The 25,550-nt window shown below is 35.4% G+C and overlaps 2 non-coding genes across 2 annotated transcripts; both read left to right on the forward strand.

Moving 5' to 3' along the window:
• The first annotated feature begins 14,667 nt into the window (after positions 1-14,667).
• Positions 14,668-14,742, forward strand: Trnat-ugu (transfer RNA threonine (anticodon UGU)). Its single transcript has one exon. It is a non-coding gene; the product is annotated as a tRNA-Thr (tRNA).
• Positions 14,743-15,107: 365 nt separating this feature from the next.
• On the forward strand, positions 15,108-15,182 carry Trnat-ugu (transfer RNA threonine (anticodon UGU)). Its single transcript has one exon. It is a non-coding gene; the product is annotated as a tRNA-Thr (tRNA).
• Positions 15,183-25,550: the final 10,368 nt, after the last annotated feature.

Here is a 25,550-nt window from a genome sequence, read left to right on the forward strand (position 1 = left end):
GATCGTCTCTTTTACGATTTCGATTATTTTGTCTCGCCCCATTATCTCTCCATCCTTCTCCATGTCGACTTACACCAGACAAAGAATCCAGCAGAGCATGCAAGGTACCATCAACAATACTTTTCCGAATCTGTAATACTTTTTCTTGCGTAACTGCAGTTAATTTGACCAATACAATAGAAGTTAAAACCCTTTCCCCCACAGTATTGTCTAAACGTAAGACCGTTTCTCAGTAACTTTAAACGAATTCTTTATAACTTTGACACCCATTCTCAACAAATGTCTTCCCATGAAAATGCCACTGCACACACTATTACGTGCAGTGTTTGGCAAATATTGTTTAAGAAGAGTCCATTCTCATAACCCACGACAGCACTTCACCTTCCAACCTACTACTTGCATATACAATTTCTACTTGCATATACAATTTTCTTTCTATCGTTCAATTTTTTTGGTTATTGCATTACAAATGGAACAGGATGAAAGCTTCATGAAAGCTGATGGAACATCCATACCCATAAAGAACTGTCATCAACTGTACCACAGCTTCCTACTCCAGTCTGATTAACTTCCTGAAATACCATGTCTCTAATCGCTCTCTAATGCTATTTTCATCTTGACCACATTACCGATTTAATGTCTGATATTAACATCGATATTTTCAGTTACATAGGCATTAATGTCTTTTACCTTAATTACTTCACCTCCTCTATTATGAGACTGAGATTTGACATTACTTATTTCAAAGGTGTTGTCATGAACATTTTTATATATTTGGACAATCCTTGATTTTATTTTCTTTGGAGCTTATCCTTTCCTACAATTACCCTTCTGTTGCCCTCAGTGAACTGTTCAGCTCAGGAGTTCTAGTACTTGTCTTTTGATTTACTGTTGTAAACATTTCTTTCATGAAGATCATTTCAGCCTTAAATTTAGACAGTTCAACCCTAACATCCTTTTTAATTATTCACAGGATTTGGTCAACTGATCAATTCTCTCATTAATTTTTTTGACAGATACTTTCTAGTTTGTCCAACCTCATTAATAGCTTCATCATTTTTTCCTAAGCCAAGTTTCATTAAATTCATCAATTTTACTAATTCTCCTAGTCAATCTCATATTATTCGTATGATTTACTTTTGATATATACTGAAGACTACACTTTTCTGGTGCTCAAACACTAACATCATCATCACTAGTTTATAAGTCGTTCGCTTCAATCTGACTTACACTGTCATCAATTCATTGTTCCCAGTTTTCTCCAATAGTGTCATGATGAGCTACATAATGTTTACTCAATGATACTGAACTGTCATAATTACCAATTAACTCATCAGTATTGTTATCAGCAGTATGAACATCTGCCAGCATAGTGATCACATTACCCAGGTTACCAATAACTAATTCATTATTATACTCTTCACTACTATCAAAATTCACTTGATCGATTGCTTCATTATTCACGGTTACATTAAAAGAAGCCGTGTGGTCCTGTTACTGACTCACAAAGTAAAAAAAATTTAAATTACAAAATTCTTTAGTTAAAATTTCTTAAAATTATGATTAAAAACCCCTTTCACTGATAGTAATGTAACCACAACTTACACTGGAAACTGCAAAGTCAAGCGCCAACTACACGTTGACACCTAGTTGAACCCTGGGCGTTGAAAACCGCGTCCTCGACGATATCCCTACCAGACGCCTGTAACCATTGCCGCTGATGTTCAGATGTGGTGTCTCAGCTGCTGCTCTGCATGCCGCCGAATTTGTGGTGACAATGACACCACCGTTGATCTGTGTTGTCAGCTGCCGGCACACCACTTCTGTCATCACTGTACTTCAAAATGCACTATCCATTCTATGTCCACGTCTTCACTCTCCCTGTTTTGTTTGTAGTGCTAACTGTTCCATCGTAACAGCTTCTGAACTAATTGTCCATTTATTTGTCACCAGAACTCAATGTTCGAAACTTCTATTAATAATCACTGTTCATATAATAACATTTCATGAAATGTTTACAGCTACTTTCTGATTCTGACTCGAAGAGCACAATGACTAAAATTCCAGGATGTAAGCCAAGATTGTAGTTCTGTCATCTCCCCCAACCAAAAACTTACCCATACTCAAAAACGGAAATTTTCATATAATTGCAAAATAAACTATTCATTTAAAGTTAAATATTCTAAAACCTAATTTAAAAAAAAGGTCTAAAATTTATTCAAATTCAATGATATGAACTATCTTTACTTGTTTCTCATCTCTATAACTAAAATTTAATCCCACAATTTTCTGTTATTTTTCATTGTCTTCTGAAAACATTTTAGTATAACGATCTGGAAGAGCAATTTCAAATTTATCATCTAAAAGTCATAAAACTTTTTCACCATATTTAGTTGACAAAAATTTGCTTTTGAATTATTGTAAGATTTATGTTTTTCAAACTCTGGTAATTTAGTGAATACTTGTACACAACCATTACTATAACTGTTAAGTTCACTTACTAGATTTTGAATGCTGGAAATTTTATTAATTTTGTTTTGGTTTTATTTATATAGAATAAAATTTATGATTTCCAAATTTTTGAAAATCTAATGTTTTCAATTTTTATCTTCTCCATTTTTCTGAAAATATTTAAACATGAATTTAAATGTTCATTAACTTAGCCTAATTTTTTTATTTATGTAATTAAAAATTTTCTGTAAGCATTCTATATTGTGAATCACAGGTCAAATTCTTTTTGCCATACATAATACCACATGCAAATTTATCATTATAGGATGCACATAATTTCATTGTTGTTTCTTGAGTAGTTACAACATACATTCTTCTAGACATATTTATGAAATGGATAGGATCATTTTGAATAAAGTTGAATGGACTTATGGACTTACATTTTCATTAATATTTAATTGCGTTTTGCTTTTAAAATTTCTAAGGGCATCATAAGCTTTTAAAAGTTATCTGATGGATGAAGATTCCATAATTATTGAGGAAAATTTTCAGTTACTCCATTTTTAAATTGAATTTCTGTAATTTAATAAAGAAAAATCATGTAACTGATTATTTTTTCGATTTGTTTAGAAAACAAAGAAAATAAAGTATGGTATATCACATCCTGTAGAGTTCTAATAATTAGTAATATCTAGTTCAACATTTCTGTTTGCACTTAATCTAGCAAATTCAATTTTCTGTAGTTCAAAGAAAGATATTGAATTTTTTTGATTTTTGGAAGCATACTGTTATCATTATTGGTAGTCCAGCGAAGAATGGAATGTTCTTGATCGTTTCTTGAACATCAATTGAAAATTACTGTTAAATCTACTTCTCACACAATTTCTTTATAACCTTTAAAAAATCCACCAAATGATTCCCATGGATAAAGTATTTCATTTTCTTTGGTTTTAATTTTACCACTGTTAAGAATATGTCCTTCCATAATCACTTCATTTGATAGACATGAAGTTAATCGAATAAGAGTACATTAGAAAAAGGATCTTCGATTCATGATAAAATATTATTTCCTTTTTTAATTGCATTAACATTGAAAAATTTTAATGCATAATTACCAATTGGTTAAATATTCGATTTACCATCATATTCTGAAAAATCTGTTCCATTGGTGTGACTAACATCAAATGTCATATAAAGTTCCAAACAATTAGGATGGATGCAACCACCACCAATAGTAATATTAACTTCTTTTTCCTTGTTATAAAGATTTAAATTCTTTTTGGTTTCTCATTAAAGGGAAATGAATAAAATCGATAACTCTGATATTGCTCATGATTTATTAGGTGAAGAATTTCTTAATTCATTTGCAAAACAATTGGTGCATAATCCCCATTGAACTGAATCAAATTATCGTTTTCAGTAGTTACAGTTACTTCTAAATTCTGAATAATATCAAAAATTGGAATATTCCTTCCTTTTAAATTTGCCATGTTTTCTTGCTGCTTCTGCAACAGCAATCTGACCCATTTTGTGTACCAAAGGGTATCAGTACCATCTCTTATTAATTGAATTGCCATTGATACTATCTCTCTGAAATTATTCCACTTTTCTATCCTTACATGATCAGATTGGGAGGAGTGGAGACTGTCTCATAAAAAGGCATTAAGAGCATTTTTATCAGCTTTTTTTAATTAGATATACTTTGCATTTGTTTGTGATGGTTGTGGGTGTTACGCTATTCAGCCTAGTAGCAACTCCCTTGTCGTCACTAATCCCAGTATTTGTCATAATACTATTTCTCCAGGATTATTAGTTGCTAAGAGATCAAGTATGCTTCAGTAACCATTCACACCGCTAGTGGGCTCATGAACTAATTGTTCAAAATAATATTCTGAGAGAGCATTCAGCAGAATTTGGGATGACGTTTTATGCCTGCTGCTGGCTGTAAATGTACAATTTTTCCAGCATATCAAGGTTAGATTCAAGTCACCACCGACTATGTACAAAAGGGGTACCTATTTGAAAAGAGGCTCAAGTTTTCTTATAACTGTTCAGCCACTATATCATTGTTAAACACTGTACATATATCTCATTTATCAGTAACAGAAATAATTTTACTAGAAACTGAATTAATATTATCGACCTTGTGCTGCTGGCCATACACTTCCTTTACAACCGACCAGATGGTTTCAATTTTATCCAGTGAAACAGCTGTTCTATCTGCATACCACATACTCTTTGCCTTCCTAATAACTTTTTAAGCATCCGAGAGTACTGTTTGTAATGGGCTACTGTAGCGTGATTGTGACTACTTCTAACATTTTAATGTAATTTATGATATCCTTATCCCACGAGTCAGCCACCTGGGCTGCCTATTAACGCTAGAACCGCGTTTAGAACGTTCTAATGGAAAGCAACTCTCAAAGAGCATGAGAAATGTGGTAAGGAAAGAATTATATTTGTCATCTATGTTAACGGCATTACAAACATCCTGCCACTCTTGTTCTTTGACAAGGTTTCAAAAACTCTCTATTGTTGTTGGATAAACTTCCCTCCCCATGAACCATGGACCTTGCCATTGGTGGGGGGGGGGCTTGCGTGCCTCAGCGATACAGATGGCTGTGCTGTAGGTGCAACCACAATGGAGGGGTATCTTTTGAGAGGCCAGACTAATGTGTCGTTTCTGAAGAGGGCAGCAGCCTTTTCAGTAGGGGCAACAGTCTGGATGATTGATCTGGCCTTGTAACACTAACCAAAACGGCCTTGCTGTGCTGGTACTGTGAACAGCTGAAAGCAGGGGGAAACTACAGCCATAATTTTTCCTGAGAGCATGCAGCTTTACTGCGTGGTTAAATGATGATGGTGTCCACTTGGGTAAAATATTACGGAGATAAAATAGTCCCCCACTTGGATGTCCAGGTGGGAACTACTAGAGAACATCGTTATCAGGAGAAAGAAAACTGGTGTTCTACAGATCGGAGCGTGTAATGTCAGATGCCTTAATCGGGCAGGTAGGTTAGAAAATTTAAAAAGGGATTTGGATAGGTTAATGTTAGATATAGTGGGAATTAGTGAAGTTTGGTGGCAGGAGGAGCAAGACTTTTGGTCAGGTGAATACAGGATTATAAATACTAAATCAAATACGGGTAATGTAGGAGTAGGTTTAATAATGAATAAAAAAAGGTGTGTGGGTAAGCTACTACAAACAGCATAGTGAATGCATTATTGAGGCCAAGATAGACACGAAGCCCATGCCTACTACAGTAGTACAAGTTTATATGCCAACTAGCTCTGCAGATGATGAACAAATTGATGAAATATATATGAGATAAAAGAAATTATTCAGGTACTGAAGGGAGACGAAAATTTAATAGTCATGGGTGACTGGAATTCGGTAGTATGAAAAGGGCTTGAAGGAAACATAGTAGGTGAATATGGATTGGTGGTAAGAAATGAAAGAGAAAACCGTCTGGTAGAGTTTTGCATCGACCATAACTTAATCATACGTAAGAATCATGAAAGAAGGTTGTATACATGGAAGAATCCTGGAGATACTAGAAGGTATCAGATAGATTATATAATGGTAAGGCAGAGATTTAGGTACCAGGTTTTAAATTTTAAGACATTTCCTGGGGCAGATGTGGACTCTGACCACAACCTATTGGTTATGAACTGTAGATTAACACTGAAGAAACTGCAAAATTGTGGGAATTTAAGAAAATGGAACTTGGATAAATTGATTAAACGAGAGGTTGTACAGAGTTTCAGGGAGAGTATAAGGGAACAATTGACACCAATGGGGGAAAGAAATACAGTAGAAGAAGAATGGGTAGCTTTGAGGGATGAAGTAGTGAAGGCAGCAGAGGACCAACTAGGTAAAACGACGATGGCTAGTAGAAATCCTTGGGTAACAGAAGGAATATTGAATTAAATTAATGAAAGGAGAAAATATAAAAATGCACTGAATGAAGCAGACATAAAGGAATACAAACGTCTCAAAAATGAGATTGACAGGAAATGCAAAATGGCTAAACAGGGATGGCTACAGGACAAATGTAAGGATGTAGAGGCTTATCTCACAAGGGGAAAGATAGATACAGCCTACAGGAAAATTAAAGAGACCTTTGGAGAAAAGAGAGCCACTTGTATGAATATCAAGAGCTCAGATGGAAACCCAGTTCTAAGCAAAGAAGGGATAGCAGAAAGGTGGAAGGAGTATATAGAGGGTCTATACGAGGACGATGTACTTGAGGACAATATTATGGAAATGGAAGAGGATGTAGATGAAGATGAAATGGGAGATGCGATACTGCGTGAAGAGTTTGACAGAGCACTGAAAGACCTGAGTCGAAACAAGGCCCCGGGAGTAGACAACATTCCATTACAACTACTGACGGCTTTGGGAGAGCCAGTCCTGACAGAACTCTACCATCTGGTGAGCAAGATGTATGAGACAGGCGACATACCCTCAGACTTCAAGAAGAATCTAATAATTCCAATCCCAAAGAAAGCAGGTGTTGACAGATGTGAAATTTACTGAACTATCAGTTTAATAAGTCACAGCTGCAAAATACTAACGCGAATTATTTACAGACGAATGGAAAAACTAGTAGAAGCTGACCTTCAGTTTGGATTCCGTAGAAAAGTTGGAACACGTGAGGCAATACTCACGCTACGACTCATCTTAGCAGGTAGATTAAGGAAGGCCAAACCTACGTTTCTAGCATCTGTAGACTTAGAGAAAGCTTTTGACAATGTTGACTGGAATACTCTCTTTCAAATTCTAAAGGTGGGAGGGGTAAAATACAGGGAGTAAAATGCTATTTACAATTTGTACAGAAACCAGATGGCAGTTATAAGAGTCGAGGGGCATGAACGGGAAGCAGTGGTTGGGAAGGGAGTTAGACAGGGTTGTAGCCTCTCTCAGATGTCATTCAATCTATATATTGAGCAAGCAGTAAAGGAAACAATAGAAAAATTCGGAGTAGGTATTAAAATCCATGGAGAGAAAATAAGAACTTTGAAGTTCGTCGATGTCATTTTAATTCTGTCAGAGACAGCAAAGGACTTGGAAGAGCAGCTGAACGGAATGGACAGTATGTTGAAAGGAGGATATAAGATGAACATCAACAAACGCAAAACGAGGATAACGGAATGTAGTCGAATTAAGTCGGGTGATGCTGAGGGAATTAGATTAGGAAATGAGACACTTAAAGTAGTAAAGGAGTTTTGCTGTTTGGGGAGCAAAATAACTGATGATGGTCGAAGTAGAGAGGATATAAAATGTAGACTGGCAATGGCAAGGAAAGCGTTACTGAAGAAGGAAAATTTGTTAACATCGATTATAGATTTAAGTGTCAGGAAGTCGTTTCTGAAAGTATTTTTATTCAGTGTAGACATGTGTGGAAGTGAAACATGGACGATAAATAGTTTGGAAAAGAAGAGAATAGAAGCTTTCGAAATGTGGTGCCACAGAAGAATGCTGAAAATTAGATGGGTAGATCACATAACGAATAAGGAGGTATTGAATAGAATTGGGGACAAGAGTTTAAAATTATATGTGGTATGTATTTGAGTACAAAAGGCTTTTAGTGTTGAATTTGTGCATCATGGTCTGAAAGGCCATTCACCCTTTTACTATCAGAATGCCCGTCTAGTAATGAAGGATGAATAAATATATTGTCTATGGCTCTGCCAGTGTTCCCCTAAACCCTAGCTGGAAACAACACAGAATGCTTCTGATCATATGAATTTAGAAGTTCTACCAACATGCTTTTTCTTCCACCATCATATACAAAATTTCGATTGAAGTCACCACATATAACTAATTTGTGGTAAATCAAGAACCCTCTGTAGTTTGAGCAGAAATGCTCTGAACTCAGTGTTAGAGGACCTATAAACAACGAGAGTTAGAAGTTTAGTTTCACTAAATTCAATGCTCCTGCACAACATTCAAATGTCGTTCAGTGCAATGCCGTGATACGTCTGTTGACTCAAATGTAATACTGCTTTTTACGTACATAACCACTTCCCCACCCTGCAAGGAACTCCTTGAAAAACAGTTATCTAATCTGTATCTTGGTAAAGAAATCCTCTGAATTATTTAATTGATGCTTCGATATACCAATAATTTCGGAGTCAACATTTATAAGCAGTTCACTAACGTTATCTCTGATATCTCTTATATTTTGGAGAAATATTTAATTCCTTCTCTACTTGGAAACATGCCGTTGTCTGAATGTGAGCCCTTAATTAGAGGTACTTCCTTCAAGCAGGTGTACCTATCAGCTGAATTCAATCTAAAAAAGGTGTGGCTCTAACACCAAGTACTACAGAAATTTTTCCATAAGTGATCTCACCACCACAAACTACACTGTCACCTATAGACTTTACCAGCCTTTCCTTCCCACACCTATTGAGGTGCAAACCATGCCTAGTGAAACCAAATCTACTGACAGACCAAACTGGCACCACTGAAATGTGACCCATGCCCTCTGCCATCTGCACCATCTGAAGGGCCCATTATTAACATGCCTAACAGCCACATTAAGATGAGGTTGATCATGATGCTGAAACAGTTGCACAAAATGCTTGGTAGTGGCACCAGTTTGAGTAGCTATCTTTACGAGTTGACCACCTACATCATATTCCCTGTCCCTATCAAGACTGTTCCCTGCTCCACCCACTATCACTACCTGGTTCTCCTTCGTGAAATTCCTCCATAACTCCCCTATGTTGTCAGTCACCTGAGACAGTGCTGAGGACTGCTACATGTTCCTCACATCTACAGCTACAAGAGGCTCCTCTCCACTCTACTCTGACTGTTAGTCAAATCTTTTGCGCAATTCGCAAATTATAACTGTCTGAATACCTCCTCCTCCTAGCTGCCTTCTTGTCAACTGCCATTTCTCTTTCCCGACCACCTTTCACCCTCCTTGACCTATGTAGTTCCTCCTTGGCATGTATTATCAGCTCCTGAAGGGCAGTAAGGAATTAATGAAAAATATAATATTAATCATTGGCCAAGTTTTAGTGGATTAAAAGCATTTGTCGTTCAACAGGTTAACAGAACATTGAAAGAAAAGATGTGGAACAAATTTGTTCTTCAAGGAAATTATTAATGGTCGGCTTAATTTCTGAATTAATTGATGGATATAAAAAGACAATATATTCAACAATAAAAATGGAGCGAAAAGATGCAACCAAAGAAAATTAAAAAGAATAATATTGAAAATTCTTTATATAAAAAATTTGTCAGGTACTATTATTAAATAGAAAATTAAAGGTAACATGGGGATAATTAAATTGAATGGAACTTTGAAAAGGATATATTCCCCACTGTTCAACATAAATTTTTGGAAGTGAAGATATTCAATCTAATCCAATAAGATAAAAATTGAAAGCTTTAATTGCAAACAAATAAAAAGTATTTCTTATAAAATGAACTACTGAAAACGAATTTGTCACATGTTCACCTTGTTTAAAGGTTTTAAATAAAAAAGGTAATGAAAATATACGTTAAATTGTCAGGTTTCCATTATTCACACAGTATTTGGGCAAATAAAAGAAATGCAACTTTTTAAAATGTTAATAAAAAGTTTATATATAAATAGTGTTAGTTATTGAAAATTTAAACATGTTTAGTATTGAATATAATTTTTAATATGCTTTTTGTTTGTTTAAAGATGACAGAGTAAATTTTGATACTCGAATAAAGGTTAACAAAAATTACTTATTGTTGGAATTGTACAAAAAGTTTAAATTTGAATTAATGGAATCACATGGTTTAGATTCATTTTGTGTTTAATATAAAGCTCTTTATGAATGTTACTTAATAGTGAAATACAAATAAAGTACTTGGAAATGTAGTTATATATTCTAAGAAACTGTCACTAGATTAGCTATATCATCACACAATTGTTCTCTTGAATAATCATTCAATGTATTGAAATAACTTCGATGGAAAATAATTCCTGAGGTATTTTCAATCAATATAAATTTATTGAGGTTGGCACATAATCAATTTTTAAAACATTTTCACAAGTTAGATGTCTATTTCTGATAATATCTATTTCCTGCATTTTTAAATCGTTTTCAAATAACATAATATTCATAATTAAAAAACGTGGAATCTTAAAATAACGAAAGTTGGTCTCAAATTTGAATCATTTGTTTGAGGAACAGCATTCATTCATTTCTTTCACTTGAAATACCTACTGATCTATCATATATCTCATCTGATATTTTCATATAATTATTCTTAATTTTATTAAGACCTTATTATGGTTTATTTGACCATTATAGAGTTGCTTCACATTCATCTTGATTTTATATTGTCTATATTTTCTTAATGAAGGTAAAATATCATGATAAACCGTTTTTTTAAATTGTTTTCCTTCTTACTGTTTAGACTTTAAAATTACAGAATAAAAAACCTAATCCATTGTGAAAATAGTTGATCTTTAATTTCCTTTCAAAAACACCAAATTGGGGGAATCTGATTATTCTACTGTAGTAATATCATTGTCATTATAATGTTTGAATACTTTGTCTACTTTTTTATGTCATACAGGTGTATCCACGTCTTTTGCTTTACGCCATGATTATTATTTTCATGAGTAATTATTAAAACTTTTTATTGTTATAATTTAGTTTGTTATTTTTTACATCTACAAGCGACTCCATTTATATATAATAAAATATAAAATATTTTATTTTTTAAATATAAAAAATTCTTTTTCTCTACAAATGAAAAACAAATATAAAATCATTTGTCAATTGTGGAAATGAGAAAATATTTTATATAGAAATTTAAATAATACAACCGAATGCACCTTCAAAAATGGGTTGTATTAATTGTATAAAAAAGAAAAAAAAGAATATAGGAAAGCATATGAACATATAAAAGAATTTGTCAATAACTGTGATAATAAATGATTTACTTGCAAAAATTGTAAAAAAGACATGAAACATACTTCTAGATATATTTAACATTGATGAATCAAAAAATTCAAAATCAACTTTCAATTATCAAAAAGATAAAGATAGATATTATCAAAAAGCGGGAAGTATGTCTGGAAAATGCTTTTGGAAAACATAAAAAATTAGCATATAAGGTAATAATACTAAAAACTGACTACTCTTTATTTTAATTAATCTTCCATGCAAATAAATAATTCCTGTAATAAATCGTTGTTGTCATCAAGGATTTTATTTGGGTTTAATTTAAATAGCCATATGGCAATGAACTGACTTAATCTTTTAATGTAACGTGTTTATCATAAATCAGAACGTAAAACAATTTTACTACATTTAAATGTATACAATTCTTGTTTAAATGTTATACTTCAACTTATTTCCTTTTTTGTTTTATTCTGTTAACTAAACAAAATAAAACAAAAACTTTTTTTACAACTTATTTCTTAATATCTTAAGTTTTTTGTCTTTTCTTTACTTATTAAGGATACATTTTCGATCTTAAGCTAATATGTTCTAATATAAATTTCTTTACAATTTCAATGAATTGTTTTTCATAAATTTTCTTATGTACATGTGAAATTCCATAGATATTATCTCTTGAATATTCATTCATGTCAAATTCGTTTACTATTGATTTCATATTTTGTATAAGACTTTAGTTCTTATATCATTAATGAAAGAATCAGTATTCATATAATATAAATCAATATTACACTGTATTTTGGTTTCATAACATTCTAATGAAAATTGTACAATCTTATTTTCGATATATCTATAATACTCATTCCAATATAAATTGGCTTATTGAATATTATTTTAATTTTCTTCATATGAACTGCTACTAGATTCTCTGAATAATCAGTAGTGTGTTCATAATTTCGTTTTGAAATATAATTCGTATATTTTCTTGGATCTGTTATTAGTTTAATATTTTGTCTAATTCTAATTTGTTCCATTTTCTTTCCAAATATGTCATTATTCATTAATTTGTAGAAATCTTTTTCAAGATCTTTAGCTGCCTTTTTTCACCTTTCTGTATTAAAATCAATATTTCTTGAACCACTCTGATTCTGTAAGTGATAAGATTCTATGAATTTTCTTTCATTTTAATCCGAGATTTTGCCATTGTTTGATTTTTATATGACATGAAACATATTTTCCTTATTGTTTAAAGTTGTTAATAATTTATTTCCTCCTTCAGGTCATGTAGATACATCTTCAGGTTAGTCATGTATTTTTTTTTGGATATTCTAAACTTCTAAAATGTAACCATATGTATTATTGGCTGTATTTTTTCAGAATAATAACATTTTGGTACTAGCCAACAACATCTTTAAATGGTAAAACCTGAGACATTGCCCAACCATATACATTACCTGCTTCTAACTAAGCAATATAATTTGATCGGTATTTTGACTCTAAATTTTTCATTTATTTGTTATTCGATGTAGCATACCTTTTAATAATTTGAGAAAATCCACTTCGAATTTCTTTTTCGAGAAATAAAATCACATCATAATCGGTTAATAAATCTAATCCAACATTTTTCATTTATAACATAGAATACAAAGATTAGTCTGGAGCTATGAAATAACAAGATAGATCGAGTTTATAATATTTAATAAATGTATCCCTACAATTTTCATTAATAACTGTGTGTGGCAAAATGTCACATCCATTATATAACCTTGTATATATATTTAAATTTTTAATATCGAATTTTTCGAAACTTTTTTGTTCAGTTATAATTTTAATCAGAAATATTCTCTTTCTTAAGTCTCAACTAAGATCATTCTTTTTTGGTGAATTTAGTTTGTTGTAATTTTTCTTCAGAAACCAAATATTCTTTAGGATAATTATTTAATTTTTTTAATTATTAAAACTAATTGTACACCTTCAAAGCCTTTTGTAAGGTTAGATGATAATTTACAATACGTCAGGCCATAAATTTAAACATATCTAAACATCTTAATGTTAATCCATCTTCAACAAATATTGTCATTATTAATAATTACAAAAGTTATTAATCTTGATTTGAAAGCAGAAGCTTTTGCATAAATTCCTGTAGGTGATTTGAAAAAAATCGTTATCGTCTAGAAAATTGATACCTGGTAAAATTTTCTGATTTCTTTAGTTTCTTTATATTTAACCACAAGAAGGTATCATTATTGATATTGTTCTCTGATCTAATGATAAGATTGATTAATTTTTGACTATTAAGACTGGAATATTTTTTAAACTTTTCGTTTAACAGATTTTAGAAAGATCATCTAAGGGTTTTTACTCAAATTGTCATCAGTATTATTGATTTCATCATAAGATTTTTTGATAAGAGCGATTAACTGTCTTTTATTAAGGGGGTAGGACTTCAAACGGGCCGACTTTGAGCAGGAGAGGCACCACAGGTCATTTTAATTCCCACTGTCTATAATTTTACAAGTTAATTCATAAAACTTTTTCAGCATGACCCGGAAGGATTCAGGATTCACACTCGTAGCAGTGAAGTTCAAAAACATAAGAAAACAACTTTTTTTACGTGTGGAGTTTCATCATTTTTCACTTACTTGCTGCATTTGTTGCTATAGGTACACTTTTTTCATAAGTAAGAGAGACTGTTCGATGAATTTTGCACAGTATACAAATTATACTTAAAGGTGTCTGAAGCTCTAGAATCTATTTAATTTATGAGAAAATGAATGATCTGTTACATTTTAAACTTTATGTTTAGAAAAATATCCAATTTTGTAGTTAATTCTAGAGTTTCATACGCCTGTAAGAATGGTTTGTATGCTGTGCAAAATTCATCAAAGAATCTCTCTTACTTGTGAAGAAATATGTACCTATAGCAACAAATGCAGCCAACAGTAAGTGAAAAAATGATGAATTTTCATATCTAAAAAAAATTATTTTGTTATGTTTTTGCACTTCCACTGCTATGAGTGTGAATCCTGAATATTTAATGGACATGCTGACAAAGTTTTATGAATTGAGTTGTAAAAGTATAGACAGCAGAAAATAAAATGTCAAGTGGTGCCTCTCCTGCACCAAGTCGGCCCGTTTGATGTCGTACCCCACATAAGTTTAGCACATTTATTATTATTTTCATTTTATGGAGATCTTTTAAAGTTTCATGTTCAGTACATTATCTTTATCGTTATTATTAATATTGGTATCAGGATCTCAAAAAGATTGTTAAAATTTACTTTTATAAGCCCCTGCAGACGCACTATCCTCTGTGCCCTCGGTGGCTCAGATGGATAGAGCGTCTGCCATGTAAGCAGGAGATCCCGGGTTCGAGTCCCGGTCGGGGCACACATTTTCAACATGCCCCCAATGAAGTACATCAACCCCTGTTTGCAACTAGGGTGTCCATTTAATTATCGTTTCATTTCTAGTAAAGCTGCATGGTCATCCACGGTAACTGTTCTTTCGGGAACAGATACTACCGTCATATATAGTTAAAATATGGCTTCCCGGCCATTGACCTTCTTGTGCGAATGCACACGCTATGCCCGAACTCGTATGGGACTTGGTAGATTAATGTGCCATGAGTAATGAGTATGATGGGCAAACATCTATTAGGCGCACTACGAATGTAGTGGTGTGGACATGTTGAGAATGTGGATCTCACCGGGTGCGTGCAAGGGATAAGTCCCTGCAGACGCACTATCCTCTGTGCCCTCGGTGGCTCAGATGGATAGAGCGTCTGCCATGTAAGCAGGAGATCCTGGGTTCGAGTCCCGGTCGGGGCACACATTTTCAACATGTCCCCAATGAAGTACATCAACGCGTGTTTGCAGCTAGGGTGTCCATTTAATTATCATTTCATTTTTACTTTATTAAATTCGGAACAATGTTTTAAAGTTGTGTCTACAAATTAGTTGAATATATTTTATATTTTTAGGTTTTATTTCTATGTTCTTCATTTCTTCCTGCATTTTTTCTTATCAAAATCATCAATAAATTCCATCCAATCTTGTCTAGTTTCATTTAAATATCAATTTTCTCTACAATAATGTTTCAAATCATTATAACTTGCTCCATATACTCCTTTACTATAGTTTTCTATGTTTTGAAATAGCTCAGTTGTGGTGTATATTTCTTTTTGCTTTTATTTATTTAAATATAAATATAGATTTTCAAAATTACAACATTTACAGTTGAAATGTATACATTTGAATTTTTTAGTTTAAATTTCAGTCGATGTCTGGTTACCTGTCATTAGGAAAGTACATGCACTCAGCATCAGTGATGTTATTTAAAATTACAAAATGCAGTAATCAGTATTCAAAGAAGTGTGACTGACTACTGAGCAACAGGGAACAGACATGAACTGACATTAGAAAATAGTGCATTGATAATGGCTAGGCACTAGCCAAAATCTGGATTTGATAAATAAAACCTGCAAAAAAGGAAGGCTGACTGATGTGATCTATGAATTATAAATTTCAATTGATGTTATAAGTAGGCAAGGTTTGACAGATCCTATTTATAAAGAGAAAATTTATTAGATTTTCAACATGGCAAATGATTTTTGGTAACTCATTACACCATACCGTTGAAAGAGCGTGTTGCATTTGTTCATAACTGATATAAAACTTCTAGTGAGTCGTTACATATGGACATTTTCAGAGTCACTCTTAATTACTACGAATAATTATTGGCATCACATTCCAGCTAACTCGTTATACTATACCATTCAAAGCTCGTGTTGCATTTGCTCATATCTGATATAAAACTTCTAGTGAATTGTTACACACAAGCGTTTTCCGAAGCACTACAGGACTATTACAAATTGATTTCATAAATTCACTGAAGCTCCATTTATTGACATATGGTCACGACACACTACAGATACGTAGAAAAACTCATAAAGTTTTGTTTGGCTGAAGCCGCACTTCAGGTTTCTGCCGCCAGAGCGCTCGAGAGCGCAGTGAGACAAAATGGCGACAGCAGCCCAGAAAGCGTATGTCGTGCTTGAAATGCACTCACATCAGTCAGTCATAACAGTTCAACGACACTTCAGGACGACGTTCAACAAAGATCCACCAACTGCTAACTCCATTGGGCGATGGTGTGTGCAGTTTAAAGCTTCTGGATGCCTCTGTAAGGGGAAATCAACGGGTCGGCCTGCAGTGAGCGAAGAAACGGTAGAACGCGTGCGGGCAAGTTTCACGCGTAGCCCGCGGAAGTCGACGAATAAAGCAAGCAGGGAGCTAAACGTACCACAGCCGACGGTTAGGAAAATCTTACGGAAAAGGCTAAAGCAGAAGCCTTACCGTTTACAATTGCTACAAGCCCTGACACCCGATGACAAAGTCAAACGCTTTGAATTTTCGGCGCGGTTGCAACAGCTCATGGAAGAGGATGCGTTCAGTGCGAAACTTGTTTTCAGTGATGAAGCAACATTTTTTCTTAATGGTGAAGTGAACAGACACAATGTGCGAATCTGGGTGGTAGAGAACCCTCACGCATTCGTGCAACAAATTCGCAATTCACCAAAGGTTAACGTGTTTTGTGCAATCTCACGGTTTAAAGTTTACGGCCCCTTTTTCTTCTGCGAAAAAAACGTTACAGGACACGTGTATCTGGACATGCTGGAACATTGGCTCATGCCACAAATGGAGACCGACAGCGCAGACTTTATCTTTCAACAGGATGGTGCTCCATCGCACTTCCATCATGATGTTCGGCATTTCTTAAACAGGAGATTGGAAAACCGATGGATCGGTCGTGGTGGAGATCATGATCAGCAATTCATGTCATGGCTTCCACGCTCTCCCGACTGAATCCCATGCGATTTCTTTCTGTGGGGTTATGTGAAAGATTCAGTGTTTAAACCTCCTCTACCAAGAAACGTGCCAGAACTGCGAGCTCGCATCAACGATGCTTTCGAACTCATTGATGGGGACATACTGCGCCGAGTGTGGGAGGAACTTGATTATCGGCTTGATGTCTGCCGAATCACTAAAGGGGCACATATCGAACATTTGTGAATGCCTAAAAAAACTTTTTGAGTTTTTGTATGTGTGTGCAAAGCATTGTGAAAATATCTCAAATAATAGAGTTATTGTAGAGCTGTGAAATCGCTTCAATCATTTGTAATAACCCTGTATTAATTGCGACCAGTAATTATCGGCATCATATTCCACATGAACGTCAGAATGCATGCTGCTTTGCTTGTACCACGAAGGAGCCTTTTAACAGGTTATGGCTAAAGTTTTGCTCATGCTTATTCGCTGCGCACTTCTGAGTGGTCCATCGCCTTCCACGTATAACATAACCTAAAATGTTAGTTAATGACTATGAAATTATTATAAGCGTTCTCTCAGTACAAGTAATTTTGATGGTATGGCTGCAGGAGCACAGCAAAGTTCAAATGATAGATGTTAATTAATGACATCGTACTGAGTCGCGCCACGCTCCGTATGTGATTCATGGCTGGCTGGTGCTATTCCCCCTACCATGCCACTACAAATTTTCTTGTCCGACTGATAGCAAGTGGATGTAAAATAAAAACGTAATGTGGGCGTAATGTGTAGTAGAAGCATTACAAAGTGAAGACTGTCAGCAAAATGGGTAGCTAATACAGTTAGTCGTTAAGAAGTAATATATTATAATGTCGTGCCTGACACGGCAGTTTTACTGCGAGAACGGCGAAAATGTAGTAAGTAATTAACTTATTTTTTTTGCATAATTTTGTGTGGCGTGTCAGCCAGAAAAAGTTTGGCAAATATTTGTAATTATATATAAAGTTTTCTACGAGTCACTAAATGCTCTCATTCCCAAACACTGTATGATTAAAGTCTGGGTATTCGCGAGTCATGGGCTACACTTCCTTATCATCCCCTCCCGCACGCCTTTGACATGCAGGGGGTTCTCACCACCACAGCTCTTCTTTATACACAGTGAGTGATATGTGCACCATGTTTGGCTGCAAACTATCCAGTAGTTTAGGAAAGACACACATACATCCATTTTTATAATAAGTACGGTTTTGGATGTTAATATTCGTATCTTCTTCAGAAAACTATTCCTGCTACTCATAGTGCGCTGCTTTCTGTGTATGATTTGCTAAGCGAATTTCCTCAGAATCGCCTGAGTTAATTCGACCGCACTGGGTCACCCTCGTTTTACTTCTCAAGATATGCATCTTATGACCGATTGTAAAGACAAAATGGTTTCAAGTGATCATTCAACTTGTTTGTCTTTTCTGCCAGAATTATAACGCCATGTGCGAACTTTAAAAGTTCTTATTCCTCCCCTCCTCACTCCTCCCAAAAAAAAAAAAAAATTACCTGTCATGTTCGTCGTGTTTCTGTACATGTGGTTCAAGGTAAAGATTAAATAAGATTTGGGACAGATTAAAAACTATTTATTCTTCGTCAACTTCTGGTTCTCATTTATGTCAGCCCACACTTAAAACAGCGTTCTGTTTTCCCTAATAAACTGTAGATAACCTTATGCTCCCACTAATTTATCACTGCTACGTATAGAATCCACCCTCCCACCCCTCTCCTCAATGAACTGTGGACCTTGCCTTCGGAGGGGAGGCTAGCGTGCACCAGCGATACATGCGTAGGTGCAACCACAACGGGAGATATCTGTTGAGACGCCAGCAAATGTCTGGTTCCTGAAGAAGGGCAACAGCCTTTTCAATAATTTCAAGGGCAACAGTCTGGATAATTGACTGAACTGGCCTTGTAACATCAACAAAAACAGCATTGTTGTGCTGGTACTACGAATGGCTGAAAGCAAGGGGAAACAATAGCCGTAATTTTTCCCGAGGCCATGCAAGATTATTGTATGGTTAAATGATGATGGCGTTCTCTTGGGTGAAATATTCCAGAGGTAAAACAGTCCACATTCGTATCAGCAGATGGGGTCTACTCAGGAGGATGTAATCAACAGGTAAAACAAAACTACGTTTCCACAGATCAGAGCATGGAATTTTAGACCCCTTAAAGGGTGGCCTAGAAAAATGGAAAAGGGAAATCGACAGGAAGTTAGATATAATGGGAATTATTGAAGATCGGTGGCAGGAGGAACAAGATTTCTGGTCAGGTGAATACCGGGTTATAAATATAAAATCAAATAGGAGTAACTCAGGAGTAGGTTTAATAATGAGTAAGAAAATAGGAACGAGAGGTAAGCCACTACGAACGTAGTGAACCCAATATTGTAGCCGAGATAGATATGAAGCCCACGCCTGCCACAGAAGTACAATTTTATATGCCATCTACCTCTGCAGGCAATGAAGAGATTGAAGAATTGTCTGACGAGATAAAAGAAATTATCCAGATCGTTAACACAGACGAAAACTTAATTGTGATGGGGGAATGGAATTCGATAGCAGGAAAAGAAAAAGTGGGAGAAGTAGTAAGTGAATATTGACTGGGTGTAAGGACTGAAAGAGGAAGCCGCCCGATAGATTATTGCACAGAGCATAATGTGATCATAGATAACACTTGGTTTAAGAATCTTGAAGGAAGGTAATAACGGGGAAGAGACCTGGAGACACCGGAAGGTTTCAAATTGATTATATAACGGTAGGACAGAGACTCAGGAACCAGGTTTCAAACTGTAAGACATTTCCAGGGGCAGGTGTGGACTCTGACCACAATTTATTGGCTATGAACGATAAATTAAAACTGAGGGAATTTAAGGAGATGGAACCTGGATAAACTGAAAGAATCAGAGGTTGTAGACAGATACATAGTGAGCTTTAGGGAACGATTGACAACAACAGCGGAAAGGAATACAGTAGAAGAAGAGTGGGTAGCTTTGAGAGATGAAGTAGTGAAGGCAGCAGAGTATTATGTAGGTGAAAAGATGAGAGCTAATAGAATTGCAGAGATATTGATTTTAACTTATGAAAGGAGAAAATATAAAAGTGCAGTAAATGAAGCAGGCGATAACGAATACAAACGTCTTAAAAATGAGATCGACAAGGAGTGCAAAATGGCTAAGCAGAAATGACTAGAAGACAAAGGATGTAGAAGCTCGTGTCACCAGGGGTAAGATAAATGCCGTCTACGGGAAAAATAAAGAGACCTTTGGAGAAAAGAGAACCAACTCTATGAATATCAAGAGCTCAGATGGTGAACCAGTCCTACAGAAAAAAGGGAAAGCAGAAAGATTGAAAGAGTATCTAGAGGGTCTATACAAGGGCAATATACTTGAGGGCACTATTATGGAAATGGAAGGGGACGTAGATGAAGATGAAATGGGAGATATGACACTGCGTGAAGAATTTGACAGAGCACTGAAAGACCTAAATCGAAACAAGGCCCCGGGAGTAGACAACATTCCATTTGAACTACTCATAGCCTTGGGAGAGCCAGCCATGACAAAACTCTACCATCTGGTAAGCTAAGAGGTATGAGACAGGCGAATAACCTTAGACTTCAGGAAGAATATAACAACAACAATTCCAAACTAAGCAGGTGCTGAAGGGTGTGAAAATTACCGAACTATCAGTTTCATTAGTCACGGTTGCAAAAGACTAAAACGAATTCTTTACAGACGAATGGAAAAACTGATAGAAACTAATCTCGGGGAAGATCATTCTGGATTCTGTAGAAATGTAGGAACACGCAAAGCAGTGCTAGCCCTACGAATTATCTTAGATGATAGGTTAGGAAATGGTAAACCTATGCTTGTAGCATTTGCAGACTTAGAGAAAATTATAAGTTATAAGAGTTGAGGGGCATGAAAGGAAAGCAGTGGTAAAGAAGGAGTCATAGAGTGTTGTAGCCTATCACTGATGTTATTCAGTCTGTATGTTGACCAACCAGTAAAGGAAACAAAAGAAAAATTTGGAGTAGAAATTAAAATCGAGGGAGGAGAAATAAAAGCCTTGAGGTTTGACGATGACATTGTAATTCTGTCAGAGACAGCAAAGGACCTGGAAGAGCAGCTGAATGGAATGGATAGTTTCTTGAAAGGAGGATATGAGATGAACATCAACAAAAGAAAAACGACGATAATAAAATGTAATCGAATTAAATCAAGTGATGCTGAGGGAATTAGATTAGGTAATGGAACACTTAAAGTATGAGTTGTGCTATTTGGGGAGCAAAATAACTGATGATGGTCGAAGTAGAGAGGATATAAAATGTAGACAGGCGATGGCAAGGAATGCGTTTCTCAAGAAGAGAATTTATTAACATCGAGTATATATTTAAGGTGAGGAAGTAATTTTTGAAAGGATTTGTATGGAGCGTAGCCACGTATGGAAGTGAAACATGGACGATAAACAGTTTAGACAAGAAGAGAATGGAAACTTCTGAAATGTGGTGCAACAGAAGAATGCTGAAAATTAGATGGGTAGATCAAGTAACTAATGAGGAGGTAGTGAACAGAACTGGGGAGAAAATTTGTGGCACAACTAGATTAGGAGACAGGAACGATTGGTAGGACACGTTCTGAGGCATCAAGAGATAACGAATTTAGTACTGGAGTGAAGCCTGGAGGGTAAAAATCGCAGAGGGAGACCAAGAGATAGATATACTATCAGATTCAGAGGGATATAGGTTGCTGTAGTCATTCAGAGATGAAGAGGCTTGCACAGGATACAGTAGCATGGAGAGCTGCAGCGAACTAGTCTTTGGACTGAAGACCACAACAACAACCTTCATAATCCAAAAATATGTATTCTGATCAATGTAGTAAAACACTTTTTCAAATACAAAAATACAATAAATGTGCGTATGCATTTTTTCAATTCTGAGAAGCATGGTAGGATCAACATTGTGTCGCGTGTGGGCATATTTCCCCAAAACCAAAACTGATTCTTCTGTGCAGGTTGATTTCAATCAGTTGTTCCATTCTTCTACAAGTATTCGTGTTCGTATTATTTTGCGACCATGAGTTATTAAACTGATGGTTCAGTGATATTTACACCTTCCAGTGACTGGCTTCTTTGGAAATGGAATTATTACATTCCTCTTGAAGTCTGAGAGTATTTACGCTGCTTCTGTCTCTCATACCAGATGGAATAGTTCTTCCGTAGATCTCAATAATTTTGCGGGAATGTCGTGTACTGCTGGTGCATTGTTTGGATTGACGTCTTTGAGTGATCTGTGATATCGTTCTCGCAGTATCAAATCTCCCATCTGAGCTTCATACACTTTCTCTTCTCAGTTCAAAAGATTCTTGTGATGACGAAAATCCCCGTCGGCATATTCTCATTTGACGTGAGGGAGCAGAAAGAAGTCCTTATGCGATTAATCAGGCGAATACCGGCAATGAGACGTTATTAGACGTCTTTCTCCCCAAATAATCACTCGTTGACGTGTTGTTTGACATCTGGCATTGGAATAATGCAGTGTTTGTGAATGTTTCTTCCTCATTCCATGAATTGTACCAAATAAATTGTACTATACTATTCAATATTAATTGCTCTTCTATCGTCAAAAGCAACGGCCGGTGATATGTAGAGTGTAGCGAAAGAAAGAAACTTTGCAAATAACACCTTGCGTTATGTTATGGTAGAACAGTCTGATTCCATCAACCATGAAATTTATAAGTTGTTGTATTATAATGCAATCTACTGTTGAAGTTATATGTCAAGCATGTTCAGAAATTTGTTATATCTTCCAACTTTTTATGAGCGAGACCAATACATAGACATATGTCTTGCATTTTACTATTTTTTTAAATTTTAAGATACAGATGCTCTCGCTTTCCTTGATAGCAAAATATACATATTTATTTAAACAAATGACGTTGCGTTTCGTTTATTTTCGTTGGTCTGTTGACACCCCATTACGTAGCTCTTATACGTTATTTGAGACCTTGATTTCTGTTCCAAATGAAAACAGTGTTCCCTTCTCGTTGCATGTCTTCTGTCTTAAAACCAGTTGCTGTTCCTAATTTCACCTTCAGGGAAGACTTCAAAGGAGGGGGTCAGGAGGACCGGAAGGCCGCAACTGTATTTGATAATAGCGCAGTGTTACGCGAAGATAAAAACAAAACATAAAAAAAGGTTTAAAGTTATTCGACTGCATAACAGCAAAAACTGCTTGGTTTTGAGAGCGATGGGCGATGACGAAAATACGTACAGATGATGGTAAACATTAGGTTTTATTGTGTAGTACATACTGTTCGGATACAGAAGCAATACGTGTCGGGACTCTTGGCGAATAACGGTAAGAATGGATTAAATGCCTTACTTATCCAACCATATTGTAAATATGAATTCTGGAAAATAATTTTTAGAAGCTCGCGGCGACCGCAGAATGCTGCTGGTGTGTGCATAAAAAGTGCACATCAGGCAGGGAACTCTCGCGCCGGAAGCAACAAGTTGCCAATAATATATTCGTGACGCTGCGTATTGCTCCGTTGTCGGTCCGTTCTCGCTTCCTCTTACCTCTAACACTGCAACTACATTCACTGTTCGTATCGTATATTCATTGCGTAAATCGTAAATCTCACTCACACAAACCGCATATCGGCTGTTCCCCGTAACGATGACAGCCCCTAGTATTTTAAAAAGGCTTACTGTATCAAAATGAGATTATCGGTAAGTGATACTACACAGTGTAACGATGTCGGCTATACTCGTGCATTTTTGTGTACTGCAGGGATTGGATAAAAATGTGGAAATACCGGGAAAAAAAGCATGCTTGAACGTAAATGCAGATGCTAGCCAGGCCTGCGGGTTGCGCTGTTGTGTTCGACCACGAACAGTACGTGTACACGGTTCTCAATACTTTGCAAGAGTTATTTATTTATTTACACGTCAAGTTTCGTAGGACCAAATTGAGGAGCAAATCTCCAAAGTCATGGAAAAATGTTAGTACATGAAATTAATACATAAAAATAATAACAGATAAAAATATAATATTTATGAACCCGAAAAAAGTCAATCCTTAAGTTTAAGTAAATGCAATCAACAATAAAACAAGAATCAGCTTAATTTTTCAAGGAACTCCTCGATACAATAGAATGAGTGACCCATGAGGTAACTCTTCAGTTTAGATTTGAAAGGGCGTCGATTACTGCTAAGATTTTTGAATTGGAACGGTAGATTATTGAAAATGGATGCAGCATTATACTCCACACCTTTTTCCACAAGAGTTAAGGAAATCCGATTCAAATGCAGGTTTGATTTCTGCCGAGTACAGACTGAGTGAAAGCTGCTTATTCTTGGGAATGAGCTGATATTGTTAACAAGAAATTACGGTAAAGAATATATATATTGAGAGGCCAATGTCAAAAATCCCAGACTCGTGAACAGGGCTAGACAAGAGGTTCGTGAAGTTACACCACTTATTGCCCAAACCGCCTGTTTCTGAGCCAAAAATATAACTTCAGATACCGTTCGAATAGTAAAAATGGCAGCATTAAGTCTTTGAACAAGATCCTGAACATAGGCTTTCCACGACAGTTTACTATCCATCTGAACACCTAGAAATTTGAACTGTTCAGTTTCACTAATCATATGCCCATTCTTTGAAATTAAAACGTCAGATTTTGTTGAATTTTGCGTTAAAAACTGTAAAATCTGACTCTTACTGTGATTTAGCTTTAGTTTATTTTCTACAAGCCATTAACTTACGTCATGAACTGCACTATTTTAAACCGGGCCAATGTTGCACACAACATCCTTTACTACCAAGTTACTGTCATCAGCAAACAGATATATTTTAGAGTTACCCGTAATACTAGAGGGCATATCATTTATATAAATAAGGAACAGGAGTGGCCCCAACACTGATCCCTGGGCCACCCACACTTGACCGTACCCCTCTCAGACTTCACACCGCAGCCATTCTCAACATTGTGAATAATGACCTTTTGTTTGTTCCTGAAGTAAGAGGTGAACCAACTGAGCTACTACCCGTATTCTGTAATGGTGCAACTTTTGGAGCAATATTTTGTGTTCAACACAATCAAACGCCTTAGTTAAATCAAAAAAATATGCCAAGCGTTCGAAACCCTTTGTTTAACCCATACAGTACCCCACAGGGAAAAGAGAATATAGCATTATCAGTTGTTAAACGACTTCTAAAGCCGAGTTGTACATTTGATAGCAAATCGTGTGATATAAAATGAGCAATTATGCTTACGTGCACAGCTTTTTCAATAACGTTAGCAAACACTGATGGCATAGA

This window comes from Schistocerca nitens, chromosome 3 (assembly GCF_023898315.1).
Source record: "Schistocerca nitens isolate TAMUIC-IGC-003100 chromosome 3, iqSchNite1.1, whole genome shotgun sequence".
In the NCBI taxonomy this organism is placed as follows: domain Eukaryota; kingdom Metazoa; phylum Arthropoda; class Insecta; order Orthoptera; family Acrididae; genus Schistocerca; species Schistocerca nitens.